This window comes from Callospermophilus lateralis, chromosome 11, assembly GCF_048772815.1.
Source record: "Callospermophilus lateralis isolate mCalLat2 chromosome 11, mCalLat2.hap1, whole genome shotgun sequence".
In the NCBI taxonomy this organism is placed as follows: domain Eukaryota; kingdom Metazoa; phylum Chordata; class Mammalia; order Rodentia; family Sciuridae; genus Callospermophilus; species Callospermophilus lateralis.
Genome location: NC_135315.1, coordinates 111,611,751 through 111,633,613, shown reverse-complemented (window position 1 = coordinate 111,633,613; position 21,863 = coordinate 111,611,751).

Below are 21,863 nucleotides of genomic sequence, written 5' to 3'. Positions count from 1 at the left end.
CACTCATTAATGTCCTAGAAATACAGTAGCAGGATGAAACAAAGAATGTGCTTTTCAGATTATCAATATGTATTTATCATGAATATTTGTGTAAAATGATTATATAAAATAAAATATTGTTAGTTTTAATTTGAAGAAAAATAATTTTGTTATATGAAGAAATTACTTTCTAAGTTTAACATTTTTATGCCCATGTATTACTTACTCGATTGGATTCCATTGAAATAGGGGCAAGAGATTTTAGGTTCAATACAATGTACATGATTGAGCAGTTTTAGGTATACAACTTGATAAGCTTGTCAAGTGTACACAATTGTACAACCATTCCACATACAAAGATATGACACATTTTTGTCACCACCCAAATTTCCTTTACAACTCGTATTCTTATACCCAAAGCAAACACTGATCTGTTTTAAGCCTTTAATCTGTGAAATCAGTCTTTTCCATTATGTATGGACAATAATATCTCTGATCAGTTGATTTTTTAATTTTTCTTATTTTTAACTTTCTACAAGTCAATATTATGTTTGCAAAGTTACAGAACCTTTCACCAATAAGTGGTGAAAGTGATCTATGTACTGATCAAAGTTTGCGTTAAAATTTTAGGCAGTTTTCAAATATCCCACACCTTTTACCTGTAAGGAATCATGCCACCTGTTTGTTGATTCCAAGCCTAACAGAAATGTGTGGAGAACTTTGGTCATGGTATGTCCTCCCTGATCTTACACACAGCCTCCCCCGATGGCTGTGGTTACATGAAAATCTTGGGTCTTTTCAGTATTTTTTTTGTTTCCTGTAGGAATGAAAAACACTGAAAAATATGTAAAATGTTTATTGCTTATTTATCAGTCAAGTATATGGTAATAACTTACAGCTTTTCTCAATGACTTTTTCATTCTCAGTACCCTCTTTATTTCTAAAGATCCTACAATTCAATTTACTATTTAAAATACTTTTATTGGTGAATTCTATTTATATATAATAGTAGGTTTCCTTATGATATATCAATATATGCACATAGCTTAATTTGGTCTACTTAATTTCCCTGCTTGTTATATTTCTATTTAGTGTTCTGTTTTGCCACTATCCCACTGAGACCATGATTTCAAGTAAAGAGAATTACAGGATTTCCCTGCTTGCTATTTTTCCATGATTTTTTTTCTGCCATCTGTTCCAAATCATGCTTGTCTCTTCTAGCAGATTTGCATCTGGTTTTGATGGTCAAATCTGCCTTGGTAGACTTAGCATACTTACCTTGACCAAGCTGGATTGGACATAAAGACATTGCTAGTCAAAAGCAACTTATATCTCTTTTCATACTGAAAATTTATTAAGTTTTGAGTAATAGTCATTTCAATTTTTTTTAAAATTTGCATTTGTTTGATTTTCAGTCCTAAATTGGTTGTGAATTTTTGAAGAATTAATTCTATATTGGATACCAAAAAACAATTCTATCTTCTACCAGTGTTATGGTTTAGATATGAAATGTTTTCCAATTCTTGTGTTGTCATGTGAGCTTTCTCTCTATTTGCTTCTGGATCGCCATGTCCTGAGCTGCTTTTCTCTTCCACACTGTTCTGACAGGGCGTTCTGCCTTACCTTGGGCCCAGAGAAATGGAGTCATCTATATGGACTGAGACATCTGAAATTGTAAGCCCTGGAATAAACTTTCCTTCTCGGTAATTGTTCTTTTTAGGTCTTTTGGTCACTCTGGCAAAAAAAAGTGGATTAAAACAATCACACTATACTTAAAAGAATAAGTGAAATCCACTACTTACAGATACTGACTTACAATACGATGACTGAATATGTTCACCTGAAACAAGAATATTTCTGTAAAGTTACAGACATTTTAAAAGATAATTATGATGAAGAACATTAGAACTCAATGTTTGTCTCAATAGGGTTGTAACATTAGCATAAATTTTAGTAATATTTTTTTGTGTCTACAACCTCATGTTTTGAATATAGATGGTGCCATTTATGTAAATGTAGAAGAAATTGACAGTTGAATGATTTTCATGGCTTATTCTTAAGGAAAATCAAGATTCTAACTAGCTTTAGAAAAAAATATTAAAATACAAATGAAAAGACAGATATTCATATTCAATCCATCTCCACATATACTCAATTTCTAAACCATTTTGTGAAAAATAAATACAGAAAATGTCTTCAAACACAAGAAGATGGAAATTTTAAAATGAAAAATATCAAGTAAATAGAAAAGTCACAAAAGTAATGGAATATAAATCAAAGAAAAACCTTAAAATTATTAACTTTGAAGTTAATAGTGTTGAAAAATCACATTGAAGGTACATGAAAAAAAAATTTGCAATATAAGATAGGAAATCAAGTCTGAAAAGTTAGAAGTAAAAATGTAAAAAGTATGACTGTTTTAAACTATTCTAATTATTCTTTCTATAAATATTGGGAAAAAGCAATGTCATAGAAAGTAAGCATCATCATAGAAATATATTTATTGTCAAAGAGTTCAAGAAGAACAACATCATAATTGTTTTATAAATGTTGAATCAATTTATTCTGTTATTGAAAGTAATCCTGAAACCCAGGATCAAGACAATTATATCAATATCGTGAATACTATTTAGTGCTTAATGCATGTAAGGTTTTCCATATTAGAGAATATTTAGTGTTTTAACATAATATAACAAGTTATTATAATTTTTATACAGACTTTAATATAAGTGTCTATACCATATAGGCTTTCAAAGAATACTTGTTGGATTTATTTATTTTTTCTCATAATTATAGATAGTAAGAATGCCTTTATTTTATTTGTATTTTTATATGGTGTTAAGGGTTTAACCCAGTGCCTCACACATGCTAGGCAAATACTCTGCCATTGAGCTAGAGCTCAGGCCCTACATGTTATATTTTAATTTAGTCTAATAATTATTTTTTAAAATGCTTTAATTTCATGACTTTCCACATACATATCCATTAGTAAAACTTTGAAATTCTGTCTTCCCCCTTTCTGATTTTTGCTTCTCCATTTTATGCTTACTTTGTTATGTGATGTTATCACCTTCCTTCAAAATTAATTTTATAATCTTATGTCAATATGTCTTCTCACTTAAATCAATCTACATTATCTTATTTTTTAATATCTAGTCATTCTAAATACTTTGTAACATATGGGCAGAGTGGGGTAAACCAATGTAGAAAAATTATTTGGAGTGTTTCAGCAAATACAAAATCCTCTGTTAGAGTATGACTATAACCCAACCATTTTTTTTTATTCAACCTTTCTTTAATTCTAATTCCTTTAATCAGTGTGAAAATTTTGAAGAAATTTGAGGCAAAAGAAAAATTAAAAAAGGGAAACAATAGGATATATGTTTCCCTTAGGCAAATATTTTGTCTCATCAAAGAATAAATTGAATATTTTAATTAAGAATTGATATATTTTTAAATGCCAAAATCAATCAAAAAGACTAATAATGATATTAGTAAAGCAATCTTCACAACCATTCAACATCTGTGTTTTGAAACACAAGAAGACCTCAAAGTGACTGACATGTTGTTTTCCTGTGTCCTCCAACCATGAATTTATCATGTTTATTCTTGTTCAAAGAGGGTGACAGCAGATGAGAAGAAATTGAATGGCCTTTTAAAAAAATAAAACACACATGACAGGTGCCATATGGCTTTTCTCCCCCATAATTGCTTTGAATACATTTAGCAAAGAATAGCAAAAGAGAGTAAAGTAAAAACTTATTTTAGAAATGGGCTTCGTTTCAAACAAGTGTGCAACAAATGTCATTGAGCATTCAATGACCCAGTGAAGTCCTCTCTAATGTGTTATAAAATGATATAAAGTAATAATTGCAAGTGTAGGAGAATAAGCCTTTACATTAAGAAAAAAATTAAACATATTCAAAAGCGGAGAGACGGGAAGAATGAATCACTGTATGTCTGTATGGAAATTTTATCACAGAACACACTGTAGGTCATTTAACATGGAATCAGAAGAGAGAACACTGTCAATTCATTTTATAAAGCAAATACTACCCTGATATTGAAATCAGACAGTTAAAAAACATATTCCTCATGAATACATGAAATGCTAACAAAATGTATTTTAAAATACATTAATTCATATATATTTTATCTTACTATCACCAATTAATGTTTATTCCAATTCCAGTTTAAATTTGAAAATCAATGTAGCTCACCATATAATAAAGCTAAGAAAGAAAAATCATATGCAGTTATTTCAGTTGACACAGAAAAATTATTTGAAGAAAGACTGGTCAAGCAACTGTATACATTGATAACAATTAAAAATTAAATCAACTATTAATCCTGGAATAGCCTGAGTGAATTTTCACTATACATGCTGAATGAAAGAAAAATACAATTCCAAAATATCAATTTAGACAAAATCTCTTAAAAATTATGAATAGACTAGAACTTACCCAATTTGGGGAAATACATGTATAATAAGACTTCTGCTGATATTATATTTTAGGGCAATAAAACCAATCCTCTAAGATTGGAAATATGACAAGGAAATCTGTCCTCAGCACTCTTATTCAGTATGGCGTAGTTTTAGCCAGAAAAACAAAGTATGAAAAGAAATTAATTCATATAACAATTAAAGGAAGAAACTAAAACTCTTCCTATTAGCAAATCACATTTGCATCTATGTAGAAAATGTAAAATGTATACCAAAAAGTACTTTACAACTAATCAATGAGTTCAGAATGATTTCAGAATATAAGTAAATATACACAAATATACAAACTGATTGTATTTATTTATTAGCAGTAAGTATATGAACACTTAAAATGAAAATATAATACATGTAACTCTTTCCCAAATGAAATGCTTTTATAAAAATGAAACAGATTTTGTTAAATCACCTACATGCAGAACACTACCAAATTATAATGAAAAATGCTAAAAAGGATATATTTTACATTAAGAGATTCAGAATGGTAGAGAAGAAGAGCAATGTGGGACTGCTACATTGCCCCATTTCAAGAATGAGAGTTGCAGAAATCTTGTCCTCACAGTAAGGGTGAAAGAAGAGACACCTACTTCAGCATAACAGACCAAGAGGCCAGAAAGATCCACACTGCTAAATCAACTTAGCTTGAACAAAGAGACCTTTGTCAATGAAGAAAAAATAATCTTTTCTATAAGCTGTGCTTATAAAAAACTATGTTTTTACTTAACTTATATTTTGAGAAAATTATAGATACACATGCAGTTACAATAGTCATGAGAGATCCAGTGTACTGGTTTGCCTCAGTACAATATCAATTTATAATATCACATATTAGAAATAAATAAACTTAAACATAGGCTATATACATTTAACTAAATAAACTCGAAATATAAACCTAAATAAGACTTGCAAAATTTGTAGAAAAACAACAAAAAATAAATAGCAGGAGAAAAATATAACAGGAGAAAATCTAATTTTCTTGGATTATGAATAAGGTTTTAGGTCAAACAAAACCATAAAAATGAAAAAAAAGATGAACTAGGCATAACTAACATTGAATACCTTTGCTCTGCATTTATTCCCAAAACCTAGAAGCTCACAGTAACACAAATACTTGTACACAAATATTCATAGCAGCTTCATTTAGTATACCAAAAAATCAGAAACAACTCTTCATTTTAGTAAACTCTTCATTTAGTATACCAAAAAATCAGAAACAAATGCCCTCCAAAGGTGCATGGTCAAGCAATCTGTAGACATTGATAACAATCAAAATTTGAATGAATAATTAATCCCTGCAGAATCCTGAGTGAAATTTCAGGACACATGCTGAGTGAAACAAAAAGTAAATTCCAAGATACCATATAATGTGTGACTACAATTATAGAGCACTCTTGAAGGGGCTAGGGCACAAGCTAGCATGGAAGGAGTGAATATGGAAACTGAAGGGTAAAGTGAAAGATGTTCCTGATGACAAATGTTTTCAGCATCTTGGTGGAATACTGCACTGTAAGTGCACAAGATATTCCACTGGGACAAATCGGCAAGAGTACACTGGATCTCTCATGACTATTGTAACTGCATGTGTATCTATAATTTTCTCAAAATACAAATTAAGTAAAAAAAAATAGTTTCAATTTACTCCATTTCCTGATAAGCATCTTTAAGTCTATTTTGTAGTGAAATAGTTTCACACATCACAATTGTCTGAGATGTAGTCAAGTCTCTATCCCTCCCTTTCACACATTATTTCTTTAGTTCTTTCTTATTTGTTCTATAATTTTCACAAGGTAGATTTTGCTGATGACTGTTTATTTGTGTTTTGCTTTAATATATATGCCAATCTTTAAAAACATTGCAATCCAATAGGTGGGTCTAGATATCTGACTGAGATGCAGATTTGAGATAGTTTATACATGCATTTTGAATCTCTTGTTAGGGAGCACATAATACTTAGGTGCATTACATGGTGAAATATTAGCAATCATTATGACCATTGCCTAGATTCATCATCTTATTGGTAATGAAAAAAAATGGAAATATAGTATTTCATTATTTCTTATTTATCTACTAGCTAGGTACTTCTTTAGCAGACACTTTCTCCTATTAACATTTGGGCAAATTTCTTTATGAATGTAAGGATAAGTGATGGATTTTTTTTCCTTTATTGACTAGTTTTGAAAATACTGATTTGTTGCTTTGCATTATACAGAGTTGAAAATGAGGTCTTTCATTGTCTCTTTGTGATTATGGTCTCATGGATTTGACACATATAATCTGTTCAATTCATTGTAATTATGATTCTTATTAACATATAATGTCCAAATCTTTGATCATTTCAAGATATTTCTTGAATCAATTAGTCCAATCTTAATTAACACTTTAGGTAAATGCAAAGTAACTCAGTCTCATCTTGAATACTTCCATCCATCCCATTAAAGTCAACAAATTCACAAATGAGACTCTTTTTTTTTGTATGAGCATAGCATTCAGGGATATCAACATTTGGGACAGATGTGACCTTTGTTACAATATTGGTTTTGTGAAAATCAGACAAACAAGTGGTCCCTGCATGGTGACACATGCCTGTAATTCCAGTGGCTAAAAAGGCTGAGACAGGAGGATTCTGAATTTAAAGCCAGACTGGGCAAAAGCGAGGTGCTAAGCAACTCAGTGAGACCCTGTCTCTAAATAAAATACAAAATAGGACTGGGGATGTGGCTCAGTGATCGAGTGTCTCTGAGTTCAATCCCTGGTATCTCCCCCCAGAATAAATAAACAAGTAAATAAATAAAACAAGTGAAAAGACTTGATTTTAAAAGATCAGTCTTTATGAGTTTATACTGACACTTCCAATTGATACTTAAAAAAGAGTATAGCTAAACATTTTAAAAACATCTTTCTCCTTTCTCCAATGCCAAAAATCCAGATATCTGCTACAATAATGTATTTTACCATTTGTTACCTGATGCCACCCTGAAAATCTCAATAAGCAAGATGAATAATATGTTAAGATAAAGCACTAAATTTTTGTAGATTTTTTTTTGTACCAGGGATTGAACCCAGAGGCACTTAACCACAGAGCCACATTTTTAGCATTTTTTTTGTATTTTATTTAGAGACAAGGTCTTGCTGAGTTACTTCGGGCCTCAATAAATTGCTAAGGCTGGCTTTGAACTCATGATCCTTCTGCCTCAGCCTCTAGAGCTGCTGGGATTACAGGAATGAGCCACTGTGGCTGGCTGCAGATACTTTTTATAAAACTTAGAGTGTATCATATTAAGAATTTAATCAACATATTGGATTTTACTATTACTTGATATGGTTCCTGTCATGTGTTGATGTCAATATAAAATTAACTTTATTTTCAATTTTTAAGGATGACTGCAAGAATTATTTTAAAACTATAAAGTATTTACCTGGCTCCAAAGGAGTCAAATATATAACTTAAGGTTAAGTCAAGAAAACATATAATTTTCCCCTTTACTACTGTGTATTATCCCTTCACATAAAGGTAATATATGAATATATGTGCATATGCAATCATGCATATATAATTAATTATACACACATATCTCAACATACAGAATACACACAAAGGGATAGCCTTTTCTGCACCTGTTTATTTTAATGCTCAATATATTCTGAGGTCATTTCATCATATGATAATATGTAGAGATGCTTTATATATTATTTCATAACATTAGTACAAGCATATTATATCATATAATTGCATTATAAATATGACAAAGTAAATTTACTTGTATATTGCATTTTTTTTGCCAATATAACTTTGAAATATATTTCTAGGAGTGAGATTTTTGGGACAAAATCAAAGTTTGTCTCCAAGATAGTGGGCACTTCCTTTCCATTGGGGGAGTAATGATTTTGTACTCTCACAAGAGTTGATAGAATAATTTTCCTGTGACTTCATCAATTGAGTACATTTTCAAATTTTGAATATGGTTCCAGCCTAAAGGCAAGAAATAAAATCTTACTATATTCATAGTTTTTAATATTATTCATATGACTTTAGGAATATTCTCATGTGCTTAAGTTCATTGATTCTTTGTGCTCTATAATTTATATTTATTTCCATATCTCTTATGTTATCTATATTATTATAAAATATATTTTAGAAATATCAGTTATATACTTGATTTTTTTTACCAAAATTTATTTCAGTTTATAATTTGCCATTTTAACTTGTTTTCCTTTGTTTAAATTTTCTTTTTACAAATGATCTGAGGTATCCATTTTTTTCTCTAATTCTTCCTGAAGAGTAAGTTATAACCAGAAAAATTTTCTCCATGACCAATTATTTAAAAAAATCGTTATTTTCTCATAAAGTCTCTAATTTGTGGGCTGGGGATGTGGCTCGAGTGGTAGTGTGCTCGACTAGCACGCGTGTGGCCCGGGTTCAATCCTCAGCACCACATACAAACAAAGATGTTGTGTCCTCTGAAAAACTAAAAAAATAAATATTAAAAAATTCTCTCTCTCTCTCTCTCTTAAAAAAAGTATCTAATTTGTCTAGAATTAGCTATTGTACATAGTGGGAGGGATAAATTCATTTTTGTTTCAGTGTGTTATTGTTATCACTTATAGAAACACAACAACATTTAAAAAATATACAACTTCCTCCAAAATTTAAGATGTCACTTCTGATGTATTTGGATATTTGGATGTCTATGTGTATATGTTTCATTGGATCTAATTACACTTTTTTTTCTATTTTGTTTTGTGTCTATCCATTTATTCACCTTATCCCACTGTTTCAATTATAGAAAATATTTTTTAATATTATATAGATCCTTCAATAATGGTGTTAGGAAAACTGGTAATACATATACAGAATAATGAAATTGGAATGTAATCTCACTTCATATTCAAAATAAACTAAAATATATTAAAGACTTAAATATAAAAAATAAAACTTTAAAGCAATTAGAAGAACACATAGATTTTAATATTAATATAGATGATTTTTCTTAATAAGATCCCCAAAACACAAGCAAAAATAAATAAATAAACATATATAATTAATTAGAGAGACATTGAATTAAAAATCTTTTTTATAAAATCAATAGTATAAAGACAATCTGAAGAATGGGACAAAATATTTGCATGCTGTACATGTATTGTGGGTTAGTATTCATAATTTATAATAGATTCAAAAATCTCAATAGCAAAACTAATTAAATAACCTGATTAAAAATTGAGCAATATGCCTGGGGCTATGGCTCAGTAGGTTGAAAGCTTGCCTTGCATGCACAAGGCCCTGGGTTCAATCCTCAACATCACAAAAAGAGAAAAAAAGAAAGAAAGAAAGAAAGAAAGAAAGAAAGAAAGAAAGAAAGAAAGAAAGAAAGAAGGAAAGAAAGAGAAAACAATGAGCAATAGACCTACACAAACATTGCTAAAAAATACACATATATGTGGCAAAAGGTATTTGAAAAGAAAATGCTCAACATCACTAATCATTGGGAAATGCAAATCAAACCCACTTTAGTAAGAATGGCTATTATCAAAAAGACTAAAAATAAGTGCTAGCAAACAGGTGGGGAAGGATTAAGCTCACTGTTACAAATGTAAATTAGCACTGTCATTGTGTAAAATGGTTTGCATTTCCCCCAAAATGTAAAAAATAAATTTTTGCTATTTTATTCAGTAATTCCACTACTGAGTGTGTGTATATACACACAAAAATAAACACACACACACACACACACACACACACACAAGGAAAAGAAATCAGTGTGTCAAAGATGATCTACACTGCCTTATCCATGGACGTTTCATTCACAATATCCATGAAATGACAAGAAGTGTTCATTAATTAATTAATGATGCAGAAAAAATGGTCCATATACATAACAGAATACTCTTTGTCCATAAAAAGAATGAAGTGCTGTCATTTGCATCACCATTGATGCAACTGAAGAGCACTAAGTTAACACAAAGTAAATGAAATCAGACATTGAAAGAAAAATACCTCACAATCTTAGAATATAAAGTAGTGGATATTATAGGATTCGAAATGGGGTTATATAGAATGAGGTTATCAGAGGTTGAGGGGAAAAGGAACAGACATTGCTTGGAAAAAGAAGATCAAAGCTACTAGGGTGAAATTAGAAAGGAGCAAGAAATTATGGTGTGCTATTTGCACAGTAATGTGACATTAGATAACAATAATGTACTATATATTTCAAAAACTAGAAAAAAGTATTTGAAAGTTTGTACCATATGAAAATGATGTTTGAAGAAATACATATCTAAACATTACACAATTTATTGTTTTACCATGATACCTCATTAATATACATGCATATTTATATATAATTTTAATATTCTTATGTACTAGTTAAAATAAATTTAGTTTAAATATTAAAAGGAATTTTTAAATATATTGTTTATTTGTTTGTCTTTGTTATTTGAAAAACTTCTCCTCATCCAGTATTTCATCCATAAAACAGGAATATAAGCTTTCTAAAAGAATAATAATTTAGACCCTACATATCAAAAATAACTAAACAATTTTAATTCATTTCTACAAGACATTATAACATCTTATTGCTAATGTTTTCAGAAATGATTAAAGTAGCATGTATGAACCTAGAACTATTTTGCTTTTGTATCCCTAATAATTTTACAGCAAAAAATAAACTAATGCTTAAAGAATAAGGCAAGCATTGATAATGTCATCACATAATTACTAAACTTTTTAACTAATTGAAAGATAAAGACACATAATCCTATTTCAGTAATAAGCAACCAAAAATAGCAGTATGTACAATGCACTGGGCCCACAAGAAATACTCTTGGCAAGTCGGCAGTTTCCTTAGAAAATACTTCACTCCAGACATATGCGAAAGAGAATAATAAGCTCTCTTTTCCTTTGGAAAATTGCTACTCTCCTGCTTGCATTAGCCTAGGTTTCATTAATAAAAATTCTAAATCAGAAATTTCATTCCAATGGAGAACTTTTGGTATTAATTTTAAAATATCAAGTAATTATTATTGAAGGTCAAAAACATTGTTCAAAATGCTTCAGCTAGTTGAATGTTATAGAAATATAGTGGGCTACACACTGTGTATCTATGATGGAATTTTTTTTTCCTTCTTATATCTTTAAATATACTGTTTTCTTTTGATTCAATCATTTAGGTACTTGCTATCTGGCAGAAATTTAATAGATATTTTGTCTTCTCATTATGGGTATAGTTGATTTTGCACATTATTGAATTGGAAATCATTCATCTAAAAAGAGATCATCTGTGCATTAGCCAGCATAACTTTATTTTATTGCACTTGATATACATGAGGGAGTGAAATGATTATGGCCAGTATCATTAAGCAGATGGCAGTGAATTTTCCTTCTATTCTCTGTAACTCAGAAGGAGCTTACTTCCTTATTCTACTGCTAAATTAAGTTTAACCTAAAGAATAATTGAGTCAATTTCATGGTTTTCCACTTACAATTAGAATGTGGACCTTCATGATGACCACTGTTTTCATGTCAGTAAGAAATCAGATCATTGGGAAATTCCCATACCTAAAAGCAGTCATGGTGACAAATCCCCAAAAGAAAACAAAAGAGAACTAAGCAAATTAAATATTACATATCCCATAAACATTCTATGACTGTTTTCAAGCCTAGAAGATCAATAGAAAGAATAGTAGACACAACATAAGTAAATGGCTCAGAAACTAAAATAAATGGCTCAGAAACTAAAACTAAATGCTAGGTTATGTATCTTTCCTATTCAAATGTATTGTTTCATTCATTTAATAATTTTTTTGTTATGTGTAATACACAAAATAGAGAACTGTAAACAATGTAAAATGAAAAAAAATGCTGATGACTTTTACTTAACAGGTTTGTCAATATTCTTTAGAAAAAAATTTTTAAATCTGCTTGTTTTGTGTATATACCAAGGGAAAAAATAATATAATTTCAGTGGGGAAACATGCCTAAAGTATATAAAAAATTATATTTTAAAATTTTTCTATTTGTTCATTGACAATAGAATTTTTATATATTATACAAACATGAAGTATAACTTCCCATTTTTTATGGTGGAGTTACACTGGTGGTGTATTTATATATGAACATAGGAAATTTATGTCTGATTCATTCTTCTGTCTTTCCTATTCCCTCCCCCTCCCCTTCCCTTTATTTCCCTTTGTTTAATACAAAGTACTTCTATTCTTTCCTACCCACCCACTTGGGTGTTAATATCTGCATATCAGAGACAACATTTGATTTGGATTTTGGAGATTGGCTTATTTCACTTACTATGATAGATTTCAATTCCATCCGTTTTATTTTTTTAAATTATGTATTTGTACAGATTTACGAATCTAGTTTTAAAAATATATCCACTATTCTACAGGATAATCTCTAATTTTACTTTAATAATAAAAAAAACCTCTAAGATACTTGTGGGCAGTATGTTTTGTGTGTTGATAAAAATATAATGATATATTAAACATTTAAGTATGCTATTTTTAAATTATTTTAAAGTTATTATTGAAATAAAGTCTTTTTTGTCTCTCTCTCTCTCTGTGTGTGTGTGTGTGTGTGTGTGTGTGTGTGTATAAGATGGGGTGGAGGGAGAGAGACTGTGTTTTCGTGGGTCTATGTGTGTGGCATCATCTGTCTTTATTGTACTTCTGTGAAAGTTAGCTAACTACAATTATGTGTTGCATGACAACATTTGTTGAGGGTGGATTATATATACAATGATGGTTTCATAGGATTGTAGTGGTGGTGAAAAAATTCACATTGTCTGCTGATTCACAACATCATTGTGCTATTCATGATGGGTGTGTTTGTGATGATGTTGGCATAAACATCCCAACTGCATTACCAGTTATATACTTACACAATTGTGTACAATTATACAATTATGTTGCTGATTTATGTTTCCACTAGAGTACACTTTAATCACTCTTTTAGGGTGTGCTCTTCTGTCTATATCTAAAAAGTCCACTGTAACACAGCCTTAGGCAAGTCTTTCAGGAGGTATTTCAGAACAAGGTAAAATAATTTTAGGAAACAACAGCTACAGGCATGTTTTGCCTTTTGAAGACTTTGCATGGGATAAGAAGTGGGAATGAAGACCCTTACCTTTTGTAGCCCTGGCTAACATATGTGTTTGTATCTTAAAAAGGAAAAATAAGTAAAATATTTAAAAACAGAAAAAAGCTTATAAAATATAAAGAAGGAAAATATTTTGTACAGCCCCAAAATATGTATTAAAAGAGTCAAAATATAAGAAGTACAGTTATGCTAAAAACACACTGAATGTTAAAAAGTTATGGTGAACTGAGTTTAAATTATTATTGGTGAGAGAAAACTGGTTTTTACAAATTTACTATAACATAATTTTACAGTGTTTCTAAAGCCTACAGTAGTGCACAAAAATGTCCTGAGTCTTTGCTTTCTCTTGACACTCACTGACTCATGGTGAGCAACTTCCAGGTCTGTAAGGTCCACTCATGACAAGTGTTTCGCAGGTGCTCCATCTTAAATCCTTTATACTGTATTTAGACCATACCTTTACTACATTTGGGTATGCTTGATACACAGAGACATATCATTGTGCTACAATTGCCCATGGTGCTCAGTATGATCACGTGCTATGCAGGTGGCAGCCCCTGAGCAATTGGCTGTGCCATATGAACTCTGAGGTATTAGGCTATGCCGTCCAGGTTTGTGTAAATGCACTTTCTCGTGTTCACTCAATGGAGAAACTTATCTAATGACCCGTTTCTCCAAATGTGTCCCCATTGTCAAATGATGTATGACTGCTCTCTCATTTTTGACTTCTTAATATATTAACTGAGGTAATCATTTCAAACTGTAAATCATATCATATTTCTTCCTTGCTTCACAGTTTTGATGACTCTTCATTTCACTTAAAGTAAATTTCAAGTGATTATCATATATTATCTTATATTGGGTTAGGAAAGCATATTTGCGCACAACCCAATATTCTTGCTGGGAGTACAAAATGGATCAGGTTCTTTAAAAGTCTGTTTTAGAAATTTTGGAAAACTAAACTTACATGTACCACATGCTCTGTCCATTCCATGACTAAGAGGTACCTAGCCATAGGAAATGAAAATCTGTTTAAATGAAGATCTTAACACAAATGTTTGTAGATCTTTATTTTGTTTTGATAGCTTCTTTTTAGTTACATACAACAAGAGGATTCATTTTGACAAAATTATAAAAGCATGGAGTACATGTTCTAATTCAGTCTCCAGTCTCCCCCTTTTTCACACCTCCTCCCTCCCTCTGATCTTTTTTCTGTATCTACTAAACTTTTTATTATTTACTTATAGTATTTTTATTTTTAATTAGTATCTTGTGGATGTATATGATTGTGATATTCACTGTGGGATATTTATATATGTACATAGGAAATGTAGGTCCTCTGTCTTTCCCTATTCTATCCCTTCATTTCTATTTGTCTGCTTCACTGATTTTTCTTCTATTTTTTTCTATCTCTGCCCCCTTATTTCAGATTAGCTTCTGAATATCAGAGAAAACATTTGACCTTTGAATTTTTGAGACTGGTTTATTTCATTTAGCATGATAGTCTCCGGTTTCATACATTTACTAGCACATCTTTGTTTTTGAGAATTTTATATTATGTTCTGAAGAAGGAAAAGATAAAAAAAGATCATTAATTATCAGTGTTTGGAGATATAAGAGAAGAAAGTGACAATGCTATAAATAAGGATAGGGGAGAGACTAGAACAAATCTTGAGATAAATTGGATTGGAGGTATCAAAGTATTTGTATATATGTATATATAAACACACATGAATATACATATATGTTCTCTCTAATTCTCTCTCTCTCTAACACACGTGCACACACACGTGCACACACACACACACACACACACACACACACACACACACACCTGATTTCTTCGTCCTAAAACAAGTAAAATGACAATAGTGATTTTTATTCCTAATACCCAGGTCTTAGTTTCTAAATACCATTTTTCAATTAAGAAAACATCAAGATGCTTATAAAAAGTGCCCTATGACAGGGATAGGAATAATACAAGATGAGCCTAAATCATCTTATATTTCCAGAAAACAAAGTAGGCAAACAGGCAACACGCACACATATGCACGTGTGCGCTCACACACACACATTCACACACACACACACACACACACACACAAACTTAATTATGCAAAGATAAAAATATCAAATTTATGCTACAAAATAATCAAAAGTGGATCATAATTGAATGAATGAAGTGACTATCCTAAGTCTGTTATGATGCATTCCAAGAAGAGAATGTACCACTCTTCCAGATTAATTCTAATTTACAAATATAAAAGAAATGAGTAAAATTATCATACTAGGATGCCATATTAACAATTTTCTCAGGAAAGATGCATGTTTGGGGACTAAATCAGCTGGTGCACAATTGAAAAGAAACAAAAATCTTGAGTTGTGGAAATTTTAGGTTTTGGTGCGTCACTGTTCTCTGATAAACCTGAAATTACCTTATTTCTATCAGCATACATTACTTTATATGCTGTGTCTGCTCTTCTAATTATGTTTTATTTCTTTATTATATAATAATTGCTATTAATAATAAATAGTTATGGTTTGAAAAAAAGTAGGGTTTGAAAACAAGTAGTAGCCATAGAAAATACATAATTTACATGTAGGTATATGCATGTATGTAGAAATATTCCACATTTTTTTTTGTGAGCCATAATGCCATTCAATTCAGATGCACATATACATATAAATAAGTAAAGAAAATGACAAACCTTGTTCCATTTTTTAGAGGAATGCTTTCAAATTATCTCCATTTATTATGATGTTCCCTTGGGGTTAACATAGATAGCTTTTACAATGTTGAGGTATGTTCACACCATCCCTAGTTTTTCTCGTGTATTGAACATGAAGGGAGTTGTATTTTGTCAAATGCTTTTTCTGCATGTATTGAGATGATCATATGATTTTATTGATGTGATTAATTAATTTATTGATTTCTGTATGTTGAGCCAAACTTAAGTCACTGGGATGAACCCCAATTGACTTTGTTGCATTATCTTTTAAATATGTTTTTGTTTGTGATTTTCCAGAATTTTTGAGATTTTTTTGTATCTATGCTCATCAGGGATGAATTTTTCTTTTTCCTGATGTGTCTTTCTCTGCTTTTGGTATCAGGATGATACTAGTTTCATAGAATGAGTTTGAAAGGGTCTGAACTTTTTCTGTTTCATTGAACAATTTGAGGATATTAGTGTTAATTCTTCTTTGAAGGTCTTGTAGAATTCATCTGAGAATACATCCTGTCCTGGACTTTTCTTGGTTGATAGGCTTTTGATGATTTCTTAAATTTCATTGGTTGAAATTTATCTGTTTAAATTGCATATTGAGTTTGGATAGCTCATATGTCTCTAGAAGTTTGTTGATGTACTCAACATTTTCTTTTTTATTGGAGTATAAAATTTCAAAAATAGTTTCTAATTATCTTCTGTATTCAGTCATGACCATTGTGATATTTCCTTTTTCATCACAGATTTTAGTAATTTGTGTTTCTCTTTCTCTTCATTAGCGGGGCAAAGGGTATATTAAATTTATTTATTTTTTCAAAGAACTAATTTTTTGTTTTTTCCATTTTTTGAGTTGTTTGTTTTGTTTCAATTTTATTGATTTTAGTTCTGATTTTCTGTCTTCTGCTGCTTTTGGTATTGATTAGTTCTTTTTTTAGGCTGTAAAATATAATGTTAGGTAATTTACTTTCTATCCTTTAAATTGAAGAGCTCAATTCAATAAACTTTCCTTTTAGCACTGCCTTCATAGTGCCCCTGAGATTTTGATATGTGGTAATGGTGTTCTCATTTACTTCTAAGTATTTTTTAAAATTTCATTCCAGACTTTTCTGCTATTTACTCATCATTCAGTAGCATATTATTTACTCTCCAGGTATTGAAGTAACGTCTTTTTTTATTTCATTATTGATTTCTAATTTCATTCCATTACGATCTAATGGAATACAGGATAGTTTTTCTACTTATATGTATTTGCTAAGAGTCGCTTTGTTGCATAATATATGATCTGATTTAAAGAAGGATCCATGTGCTGCTGAGAAGAAAGTGAATTCGCTCATTAAGGGTTGAAATATACTATAAATGTCTGTTATGTATAAATTATGAATTATATTATTGAGTTATATAGTTTCTTTGTTTAGTTTTTGTTTGGAAGATCTATCCAGTAATGTAAAAAATGTGTTATATCATCCAGTATTATCATGCTGTAGTCTATTTAATTCTTGAAATTAAGAAGGGTTTGTTTGATGTACATAGATACTCCATTGATTGGGGCATAAATATTTATGATTGTTATGTTTTGTTGATGTATAATTATCTTAAGAAGTATGAAATGTTCTTCTACCTCCCTTCTGAGTAACTTTGGCTTGAAGATCACTTTATCTGATATTGGATGCAAACCTCTGCTTGTTTATGTGGTCTATGTGAATGATATGTATTTTGTCATCCTTTTACCTTTAGTCTGTGTACTTTTTTGCCTAAGAGGTAAGTCTCTTCCCTGTACAACCACTTCTGTTCAACATGGTCCTGAAAACTCAACAGATGAATGGAAAAAGAAAATGTGTTGTATTTAAATAAATGAATATTACTCAGCCTTAAAGAAGAATGAAATTTTGTCACTTGCAGGTAAATGGATAGAGCTAGAATATATGCTGAGTGAAATAAGTCAATCCCCCAAACTAAAGGCCTAATATTTTCTCTGATATGCAGATGTTAATTTTCAATGGGTGTGGGAGCTAGGACAAAATAGACGGACTTGGATTAGGCAGAGAAGAATGAAGGGAGGGGAGGGAATATGAAGGTAAGAAGAATAGTAGAATGTATCTGACATTACTACCCTATCAACATATATTATTACACAACCTGTGTGATTCTACATCAATTATTTTTTTAATTAGCTTTGTTGCTGTTGTGACTAAAAACACAAACAGAACAATTTGTGGAGAGGAAACATTTATTTGAGAGCTTAGGTTTCTGAAGTCTTAGTCCATAGAAGGCCAGCTCCAATCCTCAGGGCTCAAGGTGAGGCAGAACATCATGGTGGAAGAGAGTGGCAGAAGTAAGCAGCTTACATGGTGGATAGGAAACAGAGAGAGAGAGAGAGACTTCATTCTCCAGATACAAAATATATACCCCATAACTATGCCTCCAATGACCACTTCCTTCAACTGCACCCCATCTACCTGGAATCACTACTCAGATAATCCCATCAGAGATTAAGTCATTTAATAGATAAAGGCTACAACCCAGTAATTTCTCCTCCAAACCTTGCATTGTCTCATACATGAGCTTTTGGTGAAACCTCACATCCAGACCTTAACATTTTGTCCCTGCCCCAAAAAGCTCACACTCATCTGACAATGCAAAATACGTTTAGTCCATTCCCACAAATCCTCATATTCTCAATAGTTGCAAGATTGCTCAAATTACATGTCCAAAGTCTTCTCTGAGGATCAATGCAAACTCACAATGGGAACTCCTGTAAAATTAAATAAAAATTTACAAGTATCCAATATACAATAGTACAGAATACACATTTCCATTAACAAAATTAGGGGCATAGAAAGAAGGGATAGGACCAAAGAAAGATCAAAATTCATCAAGGCAAAAAAGTCCTGTAACTCCATGTCCAGCATCTGGGGCACATGGCATCATGATGTTCTCTCCAAAGGGCTTGTGTAAATCCACCCTTGTGCCCTTGTTTTTTGCAGCCCAAGTGGCCTTTCTGTTGGCTTGTCACTGCTTGATTCCTGCAGCTTTCCTGGGATGATGTCCTACATTACCAGCATTTCTTAATCTCAGGGGTCTCCACTGAAGCTTTGGCTTCCTCCTCACATCTCCACACATCTCCACACTTTGACTTCTCAGGGGTTGACCACAGGGAATCCAACCCTGCTGCAAATAATGTGGCCTCCCAGGCCTTCATTTGAAATCTTGATGGAAGTCTCCATGAACCCCTAATTCCAGAATCCTGCATTCCTGCAGATCCATCACCATGTAATTGAAGCCAAGGTCTGCCAAGGTCTGCTGCCATCTCCAGCAGTAGTCAACACTTCAGGGACCCCTGCTGTAGAAGATTCTCAGTGACTAGGTGGCTGATCACATTGAAAAAACTTCCTAGACCCTTTTGTGCAATAAGAGTGCCTCACTGGTCTTTACTCAAGAAAATTTTCACCTTTATTCCCTTGAGCATTATCTCAGGTCCAAACCATAAAATTGTACAACCTGAAGAATGAGAAGTTGTACTCCATTTACGTATGATGTGTCAAAATGCATTCTACTCTCATGTATAACTAACTAGAACAAATTTTAAAAAAAAAAGGAAGAAAATGACAAATCTATGAATTTGGAATGTGGGAAAGCCCAAATATCTACATATGTCATGTTTTGTCAAGTATGAAAAATTGAATATAGAATAGAATTATTTATCTAGTTTGTATTTCAAGGAATTATTTAATAGGTGAATTTATACCTAGGATCCTACTCTTTTTTAGTATGAGCTAGTTCTATTTTCCTTCCTTCTATACCTTGTTTTTATTTAAATTACTATGGGGTTTTCTTACTTCACTTTCTCTCTATTAACTTTTCCATTAAACATTTTATTGTTTTAGTAAGTATTATATAGAACACATATAACACTGACTTATTTCAGTCCATTATAAAATAGTGCTGTCATTACTTCCCTGATAACACTAAAAACTTACACTTTTAAAAAATTTCCTAATTAGTCCCCTCTCCATCTTTACATTACTGTATTTTATTCATTTTAGTTATATTTTAAGGCTATAATTCATATCTATTATAATTGTATATAGTTAATGCTTGCCCAACATTCATTATATTTACCTAATATTTACCTTTTGGGTGAGTCATTTTGCTCTCCTATTTCAGCAAAACAAAGTTGAAGCAAGCACCTCATTTCTGAAAGAGGCAAACATGTGGAAACTGCTTTTTAAATTGATATTCTAGAAAGTAAGACATGTGAACAAGACTCTGGAGAACACAAGGGCAGTAAAGCAGAAACACTATTGTCTAGATAAAGGAGATAACTCAAACTATTTAAAAGTCTTGCTTTTTTTGGCCCTTAAATTAGGCTCTACTTTTTACAGCAGTTTCAGGTTCACAGCAAAAGTGAATGAAAATTAAATTTTCTTGTAAATCCTCTGCCCCTGCCCTCCAGAGAACATCTCCATTATCAACATATCCCTCTGAGTTGTACTACATTTTATTATACTTCATGAATCTACATCAACACATCATTACTGCAGATTGAACCCAGGGGTGCCTAACCAATGAGCCATATCCTCAGCCTTTTTAATTTTTACTTCGAGATGAGTCTCTGTAACCTAGGAGTTTAGGACTTTGGAAAGTTGCTGAGGCTGGCTTTTTTTTTTTTTTGGTTCTTTTTAGTTATATGTAACAATAGAATCCATTTTGACATAATTATAAAAGCATGGAATATCTCTTATTCTAATTTAGTCCCCAGTATTTCTCCTTCCTTTTCCTCCCCCTCAGCTCTTTCTCCTTTCCCTTTATTGATCTTTCTGCCATAAAATATTTCCTAAACATTGTACAGAAAATAGGATGAGATGAACACAACAGTTGAGATTAAGGATCATTGCAATAGATAATTAAGACAATAGAAGTATCTTACTAAATCTTTAGGGAGTAAAATGCAGTGCTTGATATTAATACAGTAAGACTCATGAGGGAGCAGAAGTTGAAGAACAAAAGCAGAATCAGAGTATTAAAAGACAATTTATTAGGCAACATCTCCACTACTACACAGTAAACAGTAGTAATATAAATATGAAACACGGAAACCTGAGGACAAGCGTAACAATGCCTAACATTCATGTACCTGGACTCCAGAAGAGAGAAACAGGTAGTCCCAGCCGCTCCTGGCAGTGTGAGCAGGGCCTGTGTGGTTTCAGCCCAGTGAGCACCGGTCTACCCCAGCTTCACCTCCTGTCCTCCAAGATTGCCAGCCTGAGTCTCATCTTTGTTCTTTTTCTCACTCATATAATGATGCAGTCGGTGTTTCTGAAACTTTCTGATCAGATGTTCGGTGTCCAACTTTCCCCAACCTCTGAGGAAAAAGTTAAAATGTGCTTAAGACAAACCCTATTCCTGTTAAAATTTTGGGTTTATCTCCCATCAACAGTAACCTGTGGAATAACCTGAATTATCACCTAGTTGTTTTGTCTTTTCTATTGCTCTCCCTACCTTCCAAAATTCCCACAACTTGTGTGGCTTATGGCAGCACAAACTTACGAATTGTAGT